At 42.2% G+C, this 22,857-nt stretch overlaps 1 long non-coding RNA gene across 5 annotated transcripts in view; it reads left to right on the top strand.

Moving 5' to 3' along the window:
- The window catches only part of LOC129639789 (uncharacterized), a 104,573-nt gene that overhangs the window by 55,438 nt on the left and 26,278 nt on the right, over nucleotides 1-22,857 (top strand). Inside the window, exons 4-6 of one of the 5 annotated variants that reach the window (XR_008708604.1) lie at nucleotides 8,304-8,436; nucleotides 12,221-12,305; nucleotides 15,088-15,170. This is a non-coding gene — a long non-coding RNA (uncharacterized LOC129639789). Of the gene's footprint in view, nucleotides 1-8,303; nucleotides 8,437-10,663; nucleotides 11,257-12,220; nucleotides 12,306-15,087; nucleotides 15,715-22,857 lie in introns of those variants that run through there. The other 4 variants (XR_008708602.1, XR_008708605.1, XR_008708606.1 and 1 more) reach the window with 4 other exon arrangements.

The raw sequence follows: 22,857 nt of genomic DNA, 5'->3' as shown, positions 1-22,857 counted from the left end.
TGAGTCCTTGGCAGTGCTGAGACACCTGTAAGATGCTTTCCTGGAATACGATTCAAGGATGGAGTCATATTAAACCTTCAGTGTAGAATTTTGTGGTTTATGAATATTTCAGCCAAGTGTGGCACCTCTGATGGTTACTAATGACTATCAAGTATAATCTAACAGGATTTTTAAAAGAAGAAAAATATGTGTTTTACACTGGAAAGAGGAAATATATTTCTTTCCACTGAGACAGAAACCAAAATATTTCAGTCATTCCTGTGACTCTAATGAATCACAGACATGGTTAGCTTGCCAAAGACGGAGAAGCAAAATACATTCTCTGTTGTCCCTGAAGAATTTCAGGGTAAAAGATTTTTATAAAGGCTTCAACTTTGAATGAATGAATGAATGAATGAGAAGTTCCTTTGTCTGATGGCCCCTGCTCCCTGCTGAAAATATTTTCTCAAAGAGATGATGTTGTATCTGCTACTCTGAAAAATCCACTAAAATCTGTATACAAATTGTAAGAACTGCTTATTAGAACTTACTATGTTTTAAGCCCTTGCTAATATAATACCCACGAGAACTATGTAATGTTGGGTACTCTTACTGATGGGCTTCCTAGGTAGCTCCATGGTAAATCTGCCTGTCAATGCAGGAGACGCAGATCTGATTGCTGCGTCAGCAAGATCTCTTGGAAATGGCAACCCTCTTCAGTATTCTTGTGTAGAGAATCCCACAGAGGACCCTGGCAGGCCAAAGGGTCAGACACAACTGAGCACATATGCACTCTTAATATTATTTTACAGATGAGGAGATAGCCTTGGAGTACTTATATTTCTTGATCTAGGTTACACAGCTGTAGACTAGTGATTTTACATTAGTCCACAAATCACTCCCTTTACTACTATACTGTTTTAAAATTTTGAGTATAGAGTACCCTTAAAGTAACTCAGTCCAGCAAAAAGAATACAGATAATAGCAGAGATAGGAAATTAAGCTCAGTCTTCCTTGAGGAGGACTTCCCTGGTAGCTCAGATGGTAAGCATCTGCCTGCAATGCAGGAGACCTGGGTTTGATCCCTGGGTGGGGAAGATACCCTGGAGATGGAAACGGCAAGCCACTCCAGTACTCTTGCCTGAAAATTCCTATGGACGAAGGAACCTGGTAAACACAGTCCATGGGGTCGCAAAGAGTCGGACACTACTGAGCGACTTCACTTTCTTTTCCCTTTTCTTTGAGGAATCAAACATTTAACCAGTACCTGAAGATGCCTCAGAAGTGCCCAACAGTAGTAAGAAACTGGCCCAAAGTTTGTCTGTCTGCAGAGCTAATTTATATAATAGAACTACTATCTTTACTTGTTGCATGGTGGAGGTGAAAAGGTAAGGCAATCACCTTTCTACACCACATCTAGGCTGAAAGTGTGTGTATGCTTGGTTGCTTCAGTTGTGTCTGACCCTTTGATCCCCCAGTCTTCTGTCCAAGGAATCGTCCAGGCAAGAATACTGGTTTCCATTTCCTCCTCCAGATCTCCCCAACCCAGGGATCGAACCCCTATCTCCTGTGTCTCCTACATTGTAGGCAGATTCTTTACTGGTAAGCCCCCACTTTCTGCTGAAAAAACTTTTGTTCCTTCCTAATGTCTAGAGAATCAAGTTCTGATTCTTTACCTTGTTATTCAGGGCTGGCCACAAGATGAACACAACGTAACTTAGCAATTTGTTCTTAGGCCATTCTCATACTGCAGACTAGAGCAAGTTTGGAATCAAGGATAACATGCAGCTCAAACAAACAAGATTTTATTAAGCATGCAACAAGTCATATTGTTAGTGAAAACTACTTACAGCAGTTATAATTTCTTCCCGGGTACTCAGGTAGTGCCAGTGATAAACAATCCGCCTGCAATGCACACACACACAGAAAAACATGAGGCGTGGGTTCTAGCTCTGGGTCCAGAAGAACCCCTAGTGGAGAGCATATCACCCACTCAAGTATTCTTGCCTGGAAAATCCCACGGATATAGGAGTGTGGCGAGCTACCATCTATAGGATTGCATAGACTCAAAGACACAACTGAACACAGGCAGTTAAGTTTGCACATTGACAACTTGAACTAGGAACAGAACTGATTACTGACACCTCACCTTAGGGGCAGTTTGACCTAGGAACAGTGCCAGTTACTAACAGCTGGACCTAAGGGAAAGACAAGTGCCAGTTAGTGACAACTCAAGCTATGGACAGCTCCGGTGACAGCTCACATCAAAGGGATCTCCACTGGCAGCTCACATCACGAACACCCCAAAGGGCGGCTCCAGTGAAAACTAACCCTTATTACTCAGAACAGCTGTAACCTCGAACGAAACCGAAGTTATTCTGGCTTTCTTTCTTTATACCTTTGGTCTCCACACCCTGGAGCCTGATTGGTTATGCCCTATGCAAAATAGGTGACAGTACTTACATGCCTCTGATTGGTTACACAGGAGTACTCGAGCAAGGGGTGTGTGTTTCCCCAGGTTAGGCCCTATGCAAATATTGGATGGTGCGAGCATGTGCCTGATTGGTTACACCCAGGACCGACCAATCAGGGAAGAGGGTGTGTTTTCCCTGGTGAAACTGAAAGTGAAAGTTGCTCAGTTGTATCCAATTCTTTATGACCCCATGGATTATAGCCTGACAGGCCCTTCTGTTCATGGAATTCTCCAGGCAAGAATTCTGCAGTGGGAGTTCCCATCACAAGGGGATCTTCCCAAACCAGGGATCGAACCCAGGTCTCCTGCATTTTAGGCCGGTTCTTTACCGTCTGAGCCACCCGGGAAGCCTAGGAATACTGGCCTGGGTAGCGTATCCCTTCTCAGGGGATATGCCTGACCCAGGAATCCAACTGGGGTGTCCTGCATTGTAGGCTAATGCTTTACTTGCTGAATTTTCCCAGGTTTGGCCCTATGCGAATATGGGATGGTGTCACCATGTGCCTGATTGGTTACACCCAGGACCAATCAGGGAAGGGGGTGTGTTTTCCCTGGTTAAAGTGAGTGAACGTTGCGCAGTTGTGTCCAACTCTTGAAGACCCCATGGGTTATATAGCCTGACAGGCTCTTGTGTTCATGGAATTCTCCAGGCAAGAATACTTGAGTATTTGAGTTCCCATCGCCAGGGGATCTTCCCAACCCAGAGGATGAACCCAGGACCTCTCCTTTCAGGTGGTCCATCTGAGCCACCAGGAAAGCTTAGGAATACTGGTCTGGGTAGCCTATCCCTTCTCCAGGGGATATGCCCGACCCAGGAATCCAAACCGGGGTGTCCTGCATTGTAGTCTGATGCTTTACCCGCTGAGGTTGCCCATTTCGACCCTATGCAAATATGAGATGGTGGCAGCATGTGCCTGATTGGTGGCACTCAGGACCAATCAGGGAAGGGGGTGTGTTTTCCCTGATGAAAGAGAAAGTTGCACACTTGTGTCCAGCTCTTTAGGATTCCATGGGTTATACCCTGAGAGGCTCTTGTGTTCATGAAATTCTCCAGGCAAGAATACTGGAGTGGGAGTTCCCATCGCAGGGTATCTTCCCAACCCAGAGGTCGAACTCAGGACTCCTGCATTTCAGGCGGTTTCTTTCCATCTAAGCCACCAGGGAAGCCAAGAAATACTGGCATAGGTAGCCTATCGCTTCTCCAGGGGATATGCCCAACCCAGGAATCCAACCTGCATTGTAGGCTGACGCTTTACCTGCTGAGGTTTCCAGGTTTGGCCCTATGCAAATATGGGATGGTGCTAGCATTTGCCTGATTGGTTACACTGAAGACCAATCAGGGTGGTTACACCGAAGACCAATCAGGGAAGGGGGTGTGTTTTCCCGGGTTAAAGTGAGGGTGAACGTTGCGCAGTTGTATCCAACTCTTGAGGAACCCATGGGTATACCCTGACAGGCTCTTGTGTTCATGGAATGCTCCAGGCAAGAATACTGGAGTGGGAGTTCCCATCGCAAGGGGATCTTCCCAACCCAGGGATCGAACTCAGGTCTCCTGCATTTTAGGCGGGTTCTTTACCATCTGAGCCACCAGGAAAGCCTAGGAATACTGGCACAGGTAGCCTATCCCTTCTCCACGGGTATGCCTGACCCAGGGATCCAACAGGGATGGCCTGCATTGTAGGCTGATGCTCTAACTGCTGCAGTTTCCAGGTTTGGCCCTATGCAAATATGGGATGGTGCTAGCATGTGCCTGATTGGTTACACCCAGGACCAAGCAGGGATGGCGGTTACACCCAGGACCAATCAGGGATGGGGGTGTGTTTTCCCTGGCAAAAGAGAAACTTGCTTAGTTGTGTCCAACTCTTTAGGACTCCATGGTTTATGGGAGGAATACTGGCCTGGGTAGCCTATCCCTTCTCCAGGGGATATACCTGGCCCAGGAATCCAACCGGGTGTCCTGCATTGTAGGCTGATGCTTTACCCCTAAGGCTTCCCATTTCGGCCCTATGCAAATATGAGATGGTGGCAGCATGTGCCTGATTGGGGGCACCCAGGACCAATCAGGGAAGGTGGTGTGTTTTCCCCTGTGAAAGAGAAAGTTGCTCAGTTGTGTCCAACTCTATAGGACTCCATGTGTTATAGCCTGAGAGGCTCTTGTGTTCATGGAATGCTCCAGGGATGAAGACTGGAGAGGGAATTCCCGTCGCCAGGGGATCTTCCCAACCCAGAGGTTGAACCCTGGACTCCTGCGTTTCAGGCGGTTTCTTTCCGTCTGAGCCACCAGGGGAGCCTATCCCTTCTCCAGGCAATATGCCCAACCCAGGAATCAAACCGGGGTGTCCTGCATTGTAGGCTGATGCTCTACTTGCTGAGGTTTCCAGGTTTGGCTGTATGCAAATATGGGATGGTGCCAGCATGTGCCTGATTGGGTACACCCAGGACCAATCAGTGAAGGGGGTGTGTTTTCCCTTGTTAAAGTGAGCGTGAACGTTGCGCAGTTGTGTCCAATTCTTTAGGAACCCATGGGTATACCCTGACAGGCTCTTTTGTTCATGGAATTCTCCAGGCAAGAATACTGGAGTGGGAATTACCATCACCTGGGGATCTTCCCAACCCAGAGGTCGTATCCAGGACTCCTGCATTTCAGGCGGGTTTTCTCCATCTGAATCACAAGGAAAGCCTAGGAATACTGTCATAGGTGGCCTATCGCTTCTCCAGGGGATATGCCTGACCCAGGCATCCCACCCGGGTGTCCTGCATTGTAGGCTGATGCTTTACATGCTGAGGTTTCCAGGGATGGCCCTATGCGAATTTGGGATGGTGCCAGCATGTGCCTGATTGGTTACACCCAGGGCCAATCAGAGATGGGGGTGTGTTTTCCCTGGGTAAAGTGACAGTGAAGGTTGCGCACTTGTGTGCAACTCTTTAGGACCCTATGGATTACAGCCTGACAGGCTCTTCTGTTCATGGAATTCTCCAGGCAAGAATAGTGGAGTGGGAGTTCCCATTTCAGGGGATCTTCACAACCCAGGGATCGAGCCCAGGTCTCCTGCATTGCAGGCGGATTCTTTACTGTCTGAGCTACTAAGGAAGCCTAGGAATAGTGGCCTGGGTAGCCTATCACTTTTCAGGGGATATGCCAAACCCAGGAATCCAACCAGGGTGTCCTGCATTGTAGGCTGATGCTTTACCCAAAGAAGTTTCCCATTTCGGCCCTATGCAAATATGGGATGGTGTCAGCATGTGCCTGATTGGTGGCACCCGGGACCGATCAGGGAAGGAGGTGTGTTTTCCCCAGGAGAGAGAAAATTGCTCAGTTGTGTCCAACTCTTTAGGATTCCATGCGTTATACCCTGAGAGGCTCTTGTGTTCATGGAATTCTCCAGGGAAAAATACTAGAGTGGGAGTTCCCATTGCCAGGGGATCTTCCCAACCCAGAGGTTGAACTCTGAACTCCTGCATGACAGGCAGTTTCTTTCCATCTGAGCCACCAGGGAAGCCTAGGAATACTGGCATAGGTAGCCTATCGCTTCTTCAGGGGATATGCCCGACCCAGGAATCAAACCGGGGTGTCCTGCATTGTAGGCTGATGCTCTACATGCTGAGGTTTCCAGGTTTGGCCGTATGCAAATATGGGATGGTGCTAGCATGTGCCTGACTGGTTACACCCACAACCAATCAGGGAAGGGGGTGTGTTTTCCTTGGTTGAAGTCAGAGTGAACGTTGCACAGTTGTGTCCAACTCTTTAGGAACCCATGGGTATACCCTGACAGACTCTTGTGTTCATGGAATTCTCCAGGCAAGAATACTGGAGTGGGAGTTCCTATCACCTGGGGATCTTCCCAACCCATAAGTTGAACCCAGGACTCCTGCATTTCAGGCGGGTTCTCTCCATCTGAGTCAACAGGGAAGCCTAGGAATACTGGCATAGGTAGGCTATCGCTTCTCCAGGGGATAGCCCGATCCATGCATCCTACCCGATTGTCCTGCATTGTAGGTTAATGCTTTATCTGCTGAGGTTTCCAGGTTTGGCCTTATGCAAATAAGCGATGGTGCCAGCATGTGCTTGATTGGTGGCACCCAGGACCAATCAGGGAAGGGGGTGTGTTTGCCCTGCATAAAGTGAGTGAAGTTTGCAGAGTTATGTCCAACTCTTTAGGACTCCATGGATTATAGCCTGAGAGGCTCTTGTGTTCTTGGAATTCTCCAGGCAAGAAAACTGAGTGGGAGTTCCCATCGCCAGGGGATATTCGCCACCCAGGGATTGAACCCAGGTCTCCTGCATTGCAGGCGGGTTTTTTACCGTCTGAACCACCAGGGAAGCCTAGGAATACCGGCCTGGGTAGCCTATCCCTTCTCCAGGGGATATGCCCGAACCAGGAATCCAACCGGGGTGTCCTACATTGTAGGCTGATGCTTTACCTGCTGAGTTTTCCAGGTTTGGCTGTATGCAAATACGGGATGGTGCTAGCATGTGCCTGATTGGTTATAGCCAGGACCAATCAGGGAAGAGGGTGTGTTTTCCCTGGTGAAAGAGAAAGTTGTTCAGTTGTGTTCAACTCTTTAGGACTCCATGGGTTATACCCTCTCAGGCTCTTCTGTTCATGCAATTATCCAGGCAAGAATACTGGAATGGGAGTTCCCTTCAAAGGGGATCTTCCCAACCCAGGGATTGAACCCAGGTCTCCTGCATTTTAGGCGGGTTCTTTACCATGTGAGCCACCAGGGAAGCCTAGGAATACTGGCCTGGGTAGCCTATCCCTTCTCCAGGGGATATGCCCGCCCCAGGAAGCCAACTGGGGTGTCCTGTATTGTAGGCTGATGCTTTACCTGCTTAATTTTCCCAGATTTGGCCCTATGCGAATATAGGATGGTGCCAGCATGTGCCTGATTGGTTGCACCCTGGACCAGTCAGGGAAGGGGGTGTGTTTTCCCTGGCTAAAGTGAGAGTGAACGTTGTGCAGTTGTGTCCAACTCTTTAGGACCCCATGGATTATAGGCTACAGGCTCTTGTGTTCATGGAATTCTCCAGGCAAGAATACTGGAGTGGGAGTTCCCATCGCCAGGGGATCTTCCCAACCCAGAGGACAAACCAAGGACCTCTCCATTTCAGGCGGTTTCTTTCTGTCTGAGCCACCCGGGAAGCCTAGGAATACTGGCACAGGTAGCCTATCCCTTCTCCAGGGCATATGCCCGACCCAGAAATCAACCCGGGGTGTTCTGCATTGTAGGCTGATACTTTACCCGCTGAGGTTTCCCATTTCGGCCCTTTGCAAATATGGGATGGTGCCAGCATGTGCTGATTGGTGGCACCCAGGTCCAATCAGGGAAAGGGGTGTGTTTTCCCCCGTGAAAGAGAAAGTTCCCCAGTTGTGTCCAACTCTTTAGGACCCCATGGATTATAGGCTACAGGCTCTTGTGTTCATGGAATTCTCCAGGCAAGAATACTGGAGTGGGAGTTCCCATTGCCTGGGGATCTTCCCAACCAAGAGGTTGAACCCAGGACTCCTGCATTTCTGGCAGGTTCTCAATTGACACACCAGGGAAGCCTAGGGAGAGTGGCATAGGTAGCCTATCCCTTCTCCAGGAGATATGCCCAACCCAGGAATCCAACCGTGGTGTCCTGCATTTTCGGTTAATGGTTTAACTGCTGAGCTTTCCCAGGTTCGGCCTTATGCAAATATGGGACGGTGCAAGCCTCTGCCTGATTGGTTGCACCCAGGACCAATAAGGGAAGGAAGTGTGTTTTCTCTGGTTAAAGTGAGAGTCAACGTTGCTCATTTGTGTCCAACTCTTTAGGACTCCATGCGTTATACCCTGACAGGCTCTTCCTGTTCATGAAATTTTCCAGGCAAGAATACTGGAGTTGGAGTTCCCATCGCCAGGGGAATCTTCCCAGCCCAGAGGACGAACCCAGGACCTCTCCATTTCAGGAAGTTTCTTTCCGTCTGAGCCACCAGGGAAGCCTAGGAATACTGGCACAGGTAGCCTATCCCTACTCCAGGAAATATGCCCGACCCAGGAATCCAACCAGGATGTCCTGATTGTAGGCTGATGCTTTACCTGCTGAGGTTTCCAGGTTCGGCCCAATGCAAATATGGGATGGTGCTAGCATGTTTCTGATTGGTTACACCCAGGACCAATAAGGGAAGGGGGTGTGTTTTCCCTGATGAAAGAGAAAGTTCCTCGGTTGTGTCCAAATCTTTAGGACCCCATGGGTTATACCCTGACAGGCTGTTGTGTTCATGGAATTCTCCAGGCAAGAATACTGGAGTGGGAGTCCTCATCACCAGGGTATCTTCCCAACCCAGGGATCGAACGCAAGTCTCCTGCATTTTAGGCAGGTTCTTTGTCCCTATGCAAATATCAGATGGTGTCAACATGTGCCTGATTGGTTATGCCCAGGACCAATCAGGGAAGGGAGTGTGTTTTCTCTGGATAAAGTGAAAGTGAATGTTGCTCAGTTGGGTCAATGTACTATAGCCTGATGGGCTCTTCTGTTCGTGGAATTCTCCAGGCAAGAATTCTGGAGTGGGAGTTCACATCGCCAGAGGATCTTCCCAACCCAGGTCTCCTGCATTTCAGGCTGGTTCTTTACGGTCTGAGCCACCAGGGAAGCCTAGGAATACTGGCCTGGGTAGCCTATCCGTTCTCCAGGGGATATGCCCCACCCAGCAATCCAACCGGGGTGTCCTGTATTGTAGGCTGATTCTTTACCAGCTGAGGTTTCCCAGGTTTGGCCCTGTGCAAATATAGGATGGTGCTAACATGTAGCTGATTGGGTACAACCAAGACTAGAGGTTCTCCCTCAGGTCCTTGACTTCCCCTTTTAATGCCCTTCCCCCCTGCACCACCTCCCCCACTACCACGTGGTTCCATCATGTTGGACTCCCTATTTTTTCTGTCTACCTGATTCCTCGCTTTGCTCCTTGTATGCCCTGATCTCTCCAACAGTTCATTTCTACTGGTCAAAATCATATATATCTTTCTATATTCTATTCAAATGCCATCTTAAATGTAAAACTTTATTTTTATTTCATTGATGTATAATTGATATATAGCATTATTTTCAAGTGTACAACACAATTTTTTGATACTTGTATTAGTTGAAAAATGATCACCATAAGTCTAGTTAACATCTGTCACCATACATAATTACACGATTTTTTTCTTGTGATGAGAATTTTTAAGACTTACTCTCAGCATCTTTCTCATATGCAGTGCAATATTATTAATTGTCTCCATACTGTACATTATATTGCCCAAGGACTTTACATATAGTTTTAGGTATAAAATATAATTGACAGTAAAGTATAGAGATTTCTCATATTCTCCTCTGTTCTGTACCTCCATAGCCTCCCCCATTATTAATATCACACCCCAGAATGATAACAATTTTTTTTAAGGAATGATGAACCTACATTGACAAACGATACTCACCCAAAGGCCATAGTTTACAGCGTTGTAAATTTCTATGGGTTTGGACAAGTATAGCGACACATATCTGTTATTGTGTGTGTGCTCAGTCCCTCAATCATGTTCAACTCTTTGTGACCCAGTGGACTGTAGCCCACCCGGTCGGGTGGTTGCCTTTTCCTCCTCCAGGGAATCTTCCTGACTCAGGGGTCAAACCTGCATCTCCTGTGTCTCCTGCATTGGCAGCTGGATTCTTCACCACTGTGCCACCTGGGACACCTCTATATCCGTTACTATAATAATCATAAATAATGTATTCACTGCCCTAAAAATCTTCTATGCTTTGTCTATTCCTCTTTCTCACCCCTAGAAACCACAGATTTTTTTTAATCGTCTTTAATTTTGCCTTAGGCAAAATGTTGTGTAGTTTGAATCATACAGTATGCGTACAGAGGATTCCCTGGTGGCTCTGCCTGCCAAGCAGGAAATGTGGATTCAATCCCTGCGTCAGGAAGATCCCCTCGAGAAGGAAATGGCAACCCACTCCAGTATTCTTGGAGAAGAATGGACAGAGAAGCCCAGAGGTGTTGCAGAGTTTTACACAACTGAGGATGCACAAGGATTATACAATATGTAGTCTTTTCAGATTGGCTTCTTTCACTTAGTAATTATGTATTTGTTTCTTGATAACGCATTCGTTTTAGGGGTGAATATTCCTTTGTCTGGATGTACCTTTTGCCTTCAGTCTTTCCCAGCATCAGGGTCTTTTCTAAATGAGTCGTCTTTTCACACCAGGCAAAGGGAGAGCAGGGTGCCAGAGGATAAAATAGATAGCATCACAGTGTCAATGGACACCAATTTGAGCAAACTCTGGGAGATGGTGAAGGACAGGGGAGGCTGTTGTGCTGCAGTCCATGGAGTTGCAAAGAGTTGGATGTGACTTAGTGACTGAACAACAACAACAACAACTGGATGTATTACAATTTATTTATCCATTCACCTTCTGAAGGACACCTCTGTTGCTCCCAAACTTTGATAAGTATGAATAAAACTTCTATAAATATCCATGGACTGGTTCTTTCATAGACATGTTTTCAGCTCCTTTGGGTAAGTGCCAAAGTGTGTGATTGCTGAATCATTTGATAAAAGTATGTTTAGTTTTGTAAGAAACCGCCAAACTGTCTTCCAAAGTGTCTGTACCATGTTTCATTCCTACCATCAATGAATAAAAATTCCAGGGAAAAACACACCTTTCCCTGTGTTCCGGTGTTCTGCATTTTGGCCATTCCAATAGGTATTTAGTGTATCTTATAGTTATCTTAATTTCCATTTCCATGATGACATATGATGTGGGGAATCTTTTCATTTACTTATTTGCCATCTGTATATCTTCTTTCTTTTTTTTTTTTTTTTTTTTTGTATATCTTCTTTCATGAGGTGTCTGTTCAGATCTTTTGCCCATTTTAAAATTGGGTTGTCGGTTTTTTTATTGTTAACTTTTAAGTGTTCTTTGTATTTTTTGGATAATGGTCCTGTATCAAATGTGTCTTTTGCAAATATTTTCTCCCAGTCTGTGACCTGTCTTCTAATTCTCTTGATACTGTCTTTTTCAGAACAGAAGTTGTTGATTTTAATGAAGTTCAGCCTATAAATTATTTCTTTCTTGAATCTCATTTTTGGTGTTTTATTTAAAAAGTAATTGTCATACCCGGTGTCATCTATGTTTTCTTATATTATCTTCTGAGTTTTATGGTTTTGCATTTTACATTTAGGTCTATGATCTATTTTGTTTGTTTTCTATTTTGAAATTTTCTTGTCTTAGTTTTTTTCTACAATTGCAATGATAAAGGAATTTTAAAAAATTGATTCCTGAGTCCAGAAAACATCTCTCTTTTGATAGGTCCCTGAAAACATGGATTTCATTTTACTCAGTGTTGAAGGCTGCTAGGCCCTTGCAGTCTGCTACTTTAGGAAAATAGTCCTTTATTCTCTCCAAGCATGAAGGTGTTCAAAGGCCAATTTCTCCTGCAAGACAACAGCTTAAGTACAGAGGAAAGAGCAGTTTGGAAACTACTGAATGTATAGTCCACCAGGAGCAGTTCTTCCCAGGTGTGGCTGGAGAATCATTGTGCTGAAGGAGGTAGAACAGGATGGCAGATGATTTTTATAATTTTCTTCCTACTACCTTTTAAAATGTATTTTTTTGTTGAGATATAATTGACACATAATATTATGTAAGTTTAGGTATAGAATATGTCATTTTGGTCTGTTTATATATTACAGTATGATTACCACCAGTTAGCTAACAGCTCTATCACATCACATAATTATCTTTTTTTTTTTTTTTTGTAGTGAGAACAGTATTTTTCAGTCACAAGAAAGAAGAAGTCTTGCCATTTGTGACAACACTGATGGACCTTGAGGGCATTACCGAGAGGTACGTCAGGCAGAGAAATACAAATATTGTACAATATCACTTGTATGTGGAATATTAAAAAAAATCTAAAGCAGAGTAGAATGGTGATTATCAGAGAGTGGGAGTGGAGGAATTGGGGAGATGTTGTTTCAGGGTACAAACTTGCATCTAGTAGATAAATAAGTTCTGGAGAACTAATACATAACATAGTGATTATAGACAATATTATTGTATTATAAACTTTCCAGTTACTAAGAGACTAGATCTATGATCCATTTAGAGTTATCTTTTGTGATGGCTACTCAAATACATCTTCATGGAGACTTTTCAGATTAGCCTCTCCCATGAGATGTACATGATTTTACCCTCCAAGCTATCAAACACCTATTTTTTTCTCCTCTCATGATTGGGGTTGACCATATAATTTATTGTTTGAAGGGGGACACTTTCCAAAGTGAAAGAGTGTTCTACTGATAGTTACATCAGTATGATAGACACTAACTGGAACTGTCTTTATGGACATGTTAATTATAGTACATGCTTTATCTTATCCATATTGTTCAGTTCAGTTCAGTCGCTCAATTGTGTCTGACTCTTCGTGACCCCATGGACCACAGCACACCAGGCCTCTCTGTCCATCACCAACTCCTGGAGTTTATTCAAACTCATCTCAATGGAGTTGGTGATGCCATCCAACCATCTCACCTTCTCTTGCCCCCTCCTCCGCCTGCCTTCAATCTTTCCCATCATCAAGTTCTTTTCAAAAATGAGTCAGCTCTTCACATCAGGTGGCCAAAGTAATAGAGTTTCAGCTTCAACATCAGTCCTTCCAAAGAACACCCAGGACTGATCTCCTTTAGAATGGACTGGTTGGATCTCCTTGCAGTCCAAGGGACTCTCAAGAGTCTTCTCCAACACCACAGCTCAAAAGCATCAATTCTTTGGTGCCCAGCTTTCTTCACAGTTCAACTCTCACATCCATACATGACTACTGGAAAAACCGTAGCCTTGACAAGACGGACCTTTGTTGGCACAGTAATGTCTCTGCTTTTCAATATGCTGTCTAGGTTGGTCATAACTTTCCTTCCAAGGAGTAAGCATCTTTTAATTTCATGGCTGCAATCACCATCTGCAGTGATTTTGGAGCCCAGAAAAATAAAGTCTGACACTGTTTCCACTGTTTCCCCATCTATTTCCCATGAAGTGATGGGACCAGATGCCATGATCTTAGTTTTCTGAATGTTGAGCTTTAAGCCAACTTTTGTACTCTCCTCTTTGACTTTCAAGAGGCTCTTTAGTTCTTCTTCACTTTCTGCCATAAGGGTGGTGTCATCTACATATGTGAGGTTATTGATATTTCTCTCGGCAATCTTGATTCCAGCTTGTGCTTCATCCAGCCCAGCATTTCTCATGATGTACTCTGCATATAAGTTAAATAAGCAGAGTGACAATATACAGCCTTGACATAGTCTTTTTCCTATCTGGAACCAGTCTGTTGTTCCATGTCCAGTTCTAACTGTTGCTTCCTGACCTGCATACAGGTTTCTCAAGAGGCAGGTCAAGTGGTCTTGTATTCCCAACTCTTTCAGAATTTTCCAGAGTTTGTTGTGGTCCACACAGTCAAAGGCTTTGGCATAGTCAATAAAGCAGAAATAGATGTTTTTTGCGGAACTCTCTTGTTTTTCTGATGATCCAGTGAATGTTGGCAATTTGATCTCTGGTTCCTCTGCCTTTTCTAAAACCCACTTGAACATCTGGAAGTTCATGGTTCATGTAATGTTGAACCCTGGCTTCAGAATTTTGAGTATTACTTTACTAGCATGTGAGATGAGTGCAATTGTGGGGTAGTTTGAGCATTCTGTGGGATTGCCTTTCTTTGGGATTGGAATGAAAACTGACCTTTTCCAGTCCTGTGGCCACTGCTGAGTTTTCCAAATTTCCTGGCATATTGAGGACAGCACTTTCACAGTATCATCTTTCAGGATTTGAAATAGCTCAACTGGAATTCCATCACCTCTACTAGCTTTGTTCATTGTGATGCTTCCTAAGGCCCACTTGACTTCACACTCCAGGATGTCTGGCTGTAGGTTCACACCATTGTGATTATCTGGGTTGTAAAGATCTTTTTTGTACAGTTCTTTTGTGTATTCTTGCCACCTCTTCTCAATATCTTCTGCTTCTGTTAGGTCCATAACATTTCTGCCCTTTATTGAGCCCATCTTTGCATGAAATTTTCCCTTGGTATCTCTAATTTTCTTGAAGAGATCTCTAGTCTTTCCCATTCTATTGTTTTCCTCTATTTCTTTGCATTGATCACTGAGGAAGGCTTTCTTATCATTTGTGACTGTAACCAAAGGATATCATAAACTTCCAAGGATTTTGTGACCTCCTTGGCAGCATCTTCCTCTTTTCTGAAGTTCTTAGCACAGTATTTTGAATGTGCATTAGAGCCGTCTTTTTTAAAAGATACTTTGACTGCACCATGTGGCATGTGGGATCTTAGTTCCCTGACCAGGGATTGAACTCACAACCCCCTGCAGTGGGGGCATGGAGTCTTAACCATTGGACCACCGGGGAAGTCCTAGAAGCCCTCTTATCTAAAATGATTCTACCTACTTAGTTAATTGAAGAAGTCAGATGAAAAAGAATATTAAGTAAACATGGTATATATACTTAAACATACTTTTTTCTCAAAACATATGAATGTTCAGTTATTCACTTATGTTTTGATCTAGGACCTCTCAAGTCGTTTGAGGATGAACTCATTGACTAGTGTTCCATAAACTTTTTTTTTTTTTTGCAGAAACTCCACCTATAAGTATCAGCTCTGATTTTCAGGGCAATTTCCTTGAAGTAGAGATACATTCTAAAGATACTTGCAAAGTAGTAAGTAATAGTTCTCTCCTTACTTTTCGAATTAAAAAACATATAATCATATAATATTTAATAACTTAACCAATAAATATACAGTTCAATGTTATTAAATACCCTCATAATGTTGTGTAGCCATCACTATCTATCTTCATAACTTGCAAAATGAAACTCTATACCCATTAAACAATAATGCCCTTTACCACCCTTCCCCTCAGCTCTGGCAACTACCATTCTACTTTCTATCTCTGTAATTTCAATTACTGTAAGTATCTCTTATAAATGGAATTATACAGTACATATTTGCCTTTTTGCAAGTTATTTGTTTCACTTAGCATAATATCTTCAAATTTCATCTCAGTTGTAGCATGTCAGAATTTCCTTCCTTTTAAAGGCTGAATACTATTTCACTGTATGTGTATTCCACATTTGCTTATGCATTCAATCTGTTGATGGACACAAGTTGCCTCCACGTTTTAGCTGTTGTGAATAATACTGTTAAGAACATGGTGTACGCATATCTCTTTGAGACTACTTTCAATTCTTTTGGGTATGTATATACAGAAGTGAAATTGCTGGATCATACGGTAATTCTAATATTAAAGAATTTTTTTGAGCCTTGCTGTTTTCCACAATGACTACTGTTTTACATTCACATCAGGAGTATGTTGTTCATTTGCTTAGTTGTGTCCAAGTTTTGCGACCTCATGGACTGCAGCACACCAGGCTTCCCTGTTCTTCACAATCGCCTGGAGTTTGCTCAAACTCATGTCTATTGAGTAGGTTATGACATCCAACCATCTTATCCTCTGTCGCCGTCTTCTCCTCATGTTCTCAATCTTTCCCAGCATCAGGGTCTTTTCCAATGAGTCTACTCTTTGCATCACGTGGCCAAAGTATTAGAGCTTCATCTTCACCATCAATCCTTCATATGAATATTAAGGGTTGATTTATTTTAGGATTGACTGGTTTGATCTTCTGGCTGTCCAAGGGACTTTTGAGAGTCTTCTCTGGCACCACAGTTGGGAAATATCAATTTTTCAGTGGTCAGCCTTCTTTTTAGTCCAGCTCTTGCATCCATACATGACTACTAGAAAGACCATAGCTTTGACTATAAAACCTTTGTTGGCAAAGTCGTGTCTTTGCTTCTTAATATGCTGTCTAGGTCTATGATTATACAATGTCTAGTTAGAACTGAACATGTCTAGGTTTGTCATTAGATAATGTCTAGTTAGAACCATGTCTAGTTAGAACCATACATGGAACAATGGACTGGTTCAAAATTGGGAAAGGAATACATCAAAGGTGACTGTTGTCACCCTGCATCTTTAACTTATATGCAGAGTACATCATGTAAAATGCTGGGCTAGATGGCTCACAAGTTGGAACCAAGATTGTTGGGATAAATATCATTAACCTCAGATATGCAGATGATACCACCCTTATGGCAGAAAGTGAAGAGGAACTAAAGAGCCTCTTGATGAGGGTGAAAGAGGTCAGAGAAAAAGCTGCTTTAAAGTTTAACATTCAAAAAATGAAGATCATGGCATCCGGTCCCATCATTTCATGGCAAAAAATGGGAAAACAATGCAAACAGTGACAGACTTTATTTTCTTGGGTTCCAAAATCACTGCAAATGGTGACTGCAGCCATGAAATTAAAAAATGCTTGCTCCTTGGAGGAAAAGCTATGACAAATGTAGTTGTTGTTTTTCATTTGCTCAGTCGTGTCCAACTCTTTTCAATACCATAGACTGCAGCACACCAATCCTATCTGTCCCTCACCATCTCCCTAAGTTTCCCCAAGTTCATGTCCATTGCATTGATGATGCCATCCAACTATCTCATCCTCTGACTCCCTCTTCTTCTGCCCTCAATCTTTCCCAGCAACAGGGGCTTTTCAAATGAGTCAGCTGTTCACATCAGATGACGAAAATACTGGAGTTTCAGCTTCAGCATCAGTCCTTCCAAGGAGTATTCAGGGTTGATTTCCCTTATGATTGATTGGTTTGATCACTTTGTTGTCCAAGGGACTCTCAGGAGTCTTCACCAGCACCACAGTTTGAAGCCATCAATTCTTCCATGCTCTGCATTTTTAAGGTCTAGCTCTCACAACCATGTGTCACCACTGGGAAGACCATAGCCTTGATTATATGGATCTTTATTGGCAGAGTAATGTCTCTGCTTTTCAACACACTATCTAGGTTTGTTATCAATTTCCTGCCAAGAATCAAACATTTTCTGATATCATGGCTGCAGTCACCATCCACAGTGATTTCCCAAGAAGAGGAAATCTGTCCCTACTTCCACCTTTCCCCCACTCTTTGCCATGAAGTAATGGGGCCAGATGCCATGGTATTAGTTTTTTAATGTTTAGTTTTAAGCTGGCTCTTTCACAAATCCAGACTGTATTAAAAAGCAGAGATGTTACTTTGCTGACAAAGGTCCATATAGTCAATGCTATGTTTTTTCCAGTAGTCATGTACAGATGTGAGAGTTGGACCATAAAGAAGGCTGAGCACTGAAGAATTGATGCTTTTGAACTGTGGCATTGGATAAGACTCTTGAGGGCCCCTTGGACTGAAAGGAGATCAAACTAGTCAATCCTAAAAGAAATCAACTCTGAATATTCAGGGACTGATGGAGGGACTGATGCTGAAACTGAAACTCCAGTACTTTGGCCACCTGATGTGAAGAGTCGCCTTATTAGCAAAGACCCTGATGCTGGGAAAGACTGAAGTCAGGAGAAGAAGGAGATGACAGAGGATGAGACGGTTGGATGGCATCACTGACTCAATGGACATGAGAGATGGGAGATGGTGAAGGACAGGGAAGCCTGGTGTGCTGCATGGGGTCGCAAAGAGTCAGACGGGGCTGAGTGAATGAACAACAACTATGTTTGTCATAGCTTTTCTTCCGAGCAGTAAGCATCTTTTAATTTCATGGCTGCAGTCACCATCTGAAGTATTTGGAAGCCCAAGAAAATAAAGTCTGTCACTGTTTGCATTTTTCCCCATTTATTTGCCATGAAGTGATGGGGCCAGATGCCATGTTCTTTGTTTTTTGAATGTTGAATTTTAAGCCAGCTTTTTCACTCTTCTCTCTCACCATCATCAAGAGGCTCTTTAGTTCCTGTTCACTTTCTGTCATAAGAGTGGTGTCATCTGCATATCTGAACTTGTTGATATTTCTCCCAGCAATCTTGATTACAGTTTGAGAGTCATCCAGCGCAGCATTTCACATGATGTACTCTGCAAATAAGTTAAAGAAGCAGGGTGATAACATTTAGCCTTGACATACTCTTTTCCCAATTTTGAACCAGTCCATTGTTCCATGTCTTGTTCTAACTGTTACTTCTTGACCTCCATACAGGTTTCTCAGGAGGCAGGTAAAGTGGTTTGTTAATTCTCATCTCTTTAAGAATTCTCAATAGTTTGTTGTGATCCTCACAGTCAGAGGCTTTAGCATAGTCAATGAAGGAGAAGTGGATGTTTTTCTGGAATTCCTTTGCTTTTTCTATGATCCAATAGATGTTGGCAATTTGATCTCTGGTTCCTCTGCCTTTTCAAAACCAGATTGTACAACTGGGATTTCTTGGTTCATGTACTAGCTTGAAGCCTAGCGTGAAGGATTTTGAGCATAACCTTGCTAGCATGTGAAATGTGCACAACTGTATGGTAGATTGAGCATTTTTTGGAATTTCCCTTCCTTCAGATTAGAGTCAAAATTGACCTTTTCCAGTCCTGTAGCCACTGCTGAATTTTCCAAATTTGCTGGCATATTAATTGCAGCACTTCAACAGCATCATCTTTTAGGATTTGAAATAGTTGAGCTGGAAATCTGTCACTTCCACTAGCTTTGTTCATGGTAATACTTTCTAAGGCCCCCTTGACTTCACACTCCAGGATTTCTGGCTCTCAGTGAGTGACCACACTATCATAGTTATCCGAGTCATTAAGACTTTTTTTGTATAGTTCTTCTGTGTATTCTTGCCACCTCTTCTTAATATCTTCTGCTTCTGTTAGGTCCATACCATTTCTGTCCTTTATTGTGCCTAGCTTTGCCTGAAATGTTCCCTTTGTATCTCTCATTTTCTTGAAGTGATCTCTAGTGTTTCCCATTCTATTGTTTTCCTCTATTTCTTTGCATTGTTCACTTAGAAAGGCTTTCTTATCTCTCCTTGGTATTCTTTGGACCTCTGCATTCAGTTAGGTATATCTTTCCCTTTCTCCTTTGCCTTTTGCTTCTCTTCTTTGCTATTTGTAGTCTAAGACCTCTTCACACAATCATTGCCTTGTTGCATTTCTTTTTCTTGGGGATGGTTTTGGTCACTGTTCTTCAGGCACTCTATCAGATCTAATCCGTTGAATCTATTTGTGACTTCCACTGTATAATAATAAGAGAGTTGATTTAGGTCACACCTGAATGGCCTAGTGGTTTTTCCAGTTTATTCAATTGATACCTGAATTTTGCAGTAAGGTGCTCATGATCTGAGCCACAGTCAGCTCCCGGTCTTGTTTTTGCTGACTCTATAGAGCTCCTCCATCTTGGGCTGCAATGCAGGGTTCTAATTTCTCTATATCCTCTCCAGTACTTGTTATTTCTGTTTTTTGTTTGTTTGTTTTTTGATAGTCATTCTAATGAATGTGAGGTAATAAATATCTCATTGTAGTTTTGATTTTCATTTCCCTAATGATTAATGATGTGCTTATTGGCCATTTGTATATCTTCTTTGAAGAAATGTATATTCGAGGCCTTTATTTCTTAATTGAATTGTTTTCTGTTGTTGCTTTTAGGAGCTCTTTATATAATCTGGATATTAATTCATTATCAGATATATGATTTGCAAATATTTTCTCCCATTCTGTGGGTTGCCTTTTTATTCTGTTGATATTGTCCTTTGAAACACAAATTTTTAAAAATTTCATGATATCCAGTTTGTCTATTTTTTCTTTTGTTTCTTGTGCAAGAAATTATTGCTAAATCCAGTGTGGTGCCCTATATTTTTATCTAAGAGCTTTGTAATTGTAATTCCTACATTTTGGTTTTTGATTCATTTTCAGTTAATTTTTGTATATGGTGTTAGATAAGGGTCCAACTTTATTTCTTTGCACATGGATACCTAGTTTTCACAGTATAATTTGTTGCAAATACTGTCCTTCCCCTTCTGAATGGTTTTGGCACTCTTGTCAAAAAATCATTTGACTATACATGTAATAGATTATTTTGGGGTTCTTTGTTATGTTTCATTGGTTTGTATGTCTGCATGTATGTCAGAATGATACTTTTTAGATTACTATAGTTTTGTAGTAAGTTTTGAAATCAGCAAGTGTGAGCCCTTCAACTTTGTTCCTCTTTTTCATGATTGTTTTGGCTATTTTGAGTCCCTTGAGATTCCATATGAATTTTAGGATGGGTTTTATTATTTCTGCAAAAAATGTTATTGGGATTTTGATAGAGATTGCATTGACTCTGTAGATCACTTTGGGTAGTATTGGCATGCTAACAGTATTAATCTTCCTACCCATGAACATGGGTGTTTCCATTTATTTATGTTTTCTTTTTATTTCTTACATCAATTTTTTCTTAATTTTTATAGTGTTTCACATCAAATTTGACAGCAATTTGTGATTCCCTTTTAACTAGTCTTTCTAAGTGTTTTAATATAATTTTTCATAGAAGCAAATACTCTTTCTTGCATATACTTTATTTGTATAACATTTTATTAAACTCATTATCAAAAAAACAAGTATGATTGGCAGAAACAGGTTTTGTAAATAAACCTGACTATTGTTAAGCCTAGAGCACTATGGGTGGGAGCAGAAGCATATGGAAAAGCTAGGGATTAGCCTACCAAAAGCAATAGCTCAGTCAACCTCAGACATCAGTCAGTATGTTTTACAGAGGGTATGAAGAAGTTTTGTTAATCTGTTGAGTTGGCTAAATGGAGAGATTGTTTATAGAATATATACTACAGAAGGTTCTAGTAAATATTTGTTGAGTTTAAGTGAATTTAACTGAGTCTTTATGAAGATTTGCCATCCTCCATTTTTACTGATGTTTTATCCATTGTGTCTATGAAAGGGGAAATGCAGATAGGATGACCAGTTTTATTATTAAAATTAAAATTTCAACCCTTGCCCCTTTTGGTACTCTTTATCCTTCCTCTGTACTTACTTTTTTCTCCAACGTACTTACCACCATCTGATATATTAAATACACTATTTAGTTGTTTATTGTCTTTCATTATACAGTAGGTTCAAAGGTTAATAAGTGAAGGAATTTTGGGCTCCTTTATTCACTGATGTATTCCTGAAGCCTAGGAGCATTGACTGGTATATAGTAGGTGCTCAATAAATATGTATTGAATGAACAAATGCAAGTTAGAATGGTATCATAGAGTGTCAAAACTGCAAGGAGACTTTGGGATAATCTAGTTCAATTCTTCTATTTTATATAGCTGTAGCATAGCGTAGAAATTTAGTATGGGGCACATAGATAGATCTTGGATCAAATCTGTCACTTGCTATGATTTGTGGCAAATTACTTGACCTTTTGGTGCCTCAGTTTCCTCATATTTAAAACTGAGTCAATAACAGTCACCTAATAAAGAGTGAATTGTGAGGATTCAATGACATTATACATGCAAAACATTTAGTATAGTGTGTAAGAAATGATAGTTTTGCATCAGTCAAAGTTTAGAAATAGAGATCACTTCAAGGATTGACAATAAAAGGAAATTAATGTGAGGAATTGGTAATAAAGTGGATGGAGCAGCTGAGAAGCCAAGCAGGGGATGGTAAGTTAATCCATAGATTAACAACTGAAACTTGGGGCTTGGAGGAACAGTGGGAAAAGATAGTGTTAACAGAACCCAGAGGCTTGGTCATCTGAGGTAAGCTTGAAACTTAATGAGCCTGTCAGGAGCTGTATCTATAGGGAAGATTCAGCTGCTATAGGAGATGCCACTGTAGGTAGAGAGGGAGGGAGAGAAATCCTGGTTTCTCCTTGCCTAGTGCGTATCAGTGTCCCTCCAATATTTCCCATTGGCTAAACCTAGCCAGAAACCAGATTACGTGGGAACCTGGGAAAAGCAGCCTATTGAGGTTGCTCCTGGCCCTTTGATTCAGAGTAGAAACTGGGAAGAATGAGGAATGGCATGCTGTTTAATCAACAAGAAATATTATTGCTATTATTGCCTTCACTAACACAAGGCAGAGCTAACCAGCTAAAGGCAGTTTGTTACATAAGGGAAAATGTGCTAAATGATGAATCAGAGCCAAATTTTGTCATGTTCAACACCATTTACATTAGTCATGATGTTGTCAACTCACAAAAGATTGGCTGGATATTTGACCTCTGAGGTTCAACATGTTATGTTTCTGAGTTGGGCTACTAGGTGTTAGCTAAGTACATAAGCTTTTCCCTACCCCTAAACTTAGGCCATTTCCCGATTTCACAACTGAATGTTATTTACAGTTCCATAAGGTGCAGCCAAAATTAATGTAAACTGAAATATTTCATTTTTTGATGCTCAGTTTAAATAGCCAAATTATGGACTAAATTTAAATTTAAAAACTCAGCATGAATCAGATGGCTTATGTCTCTGTGTGATGGCTTTTATATTAAATGGTTTACATAAATGCTGTTGTTCATCTTGGAAACAGGTTTTCATGCATATTAATGAGACCCAGGTGTTAACT

The sequence above is a fragment of the Bubalus kerabau genome, chromosome X (genome assembly GCF_029407905.1).
Source record: "Bubalus kerabau isolate K-KA32 ecotype Philippines breed swamp buffalo chromosome X, PCC_UOA_SB_1v2, whole genome shotgun sequence".
NCBI lineage: Eukaryota > Metazoa > Chordata > Mammalia > Artiodactyla > Bovidae > Bubalus > Bubalus kerabau.
Note: the sequence above shows the minus strand (reverse complement) of the source record. Positions and strands in the feature narration are given on the sequence as shown.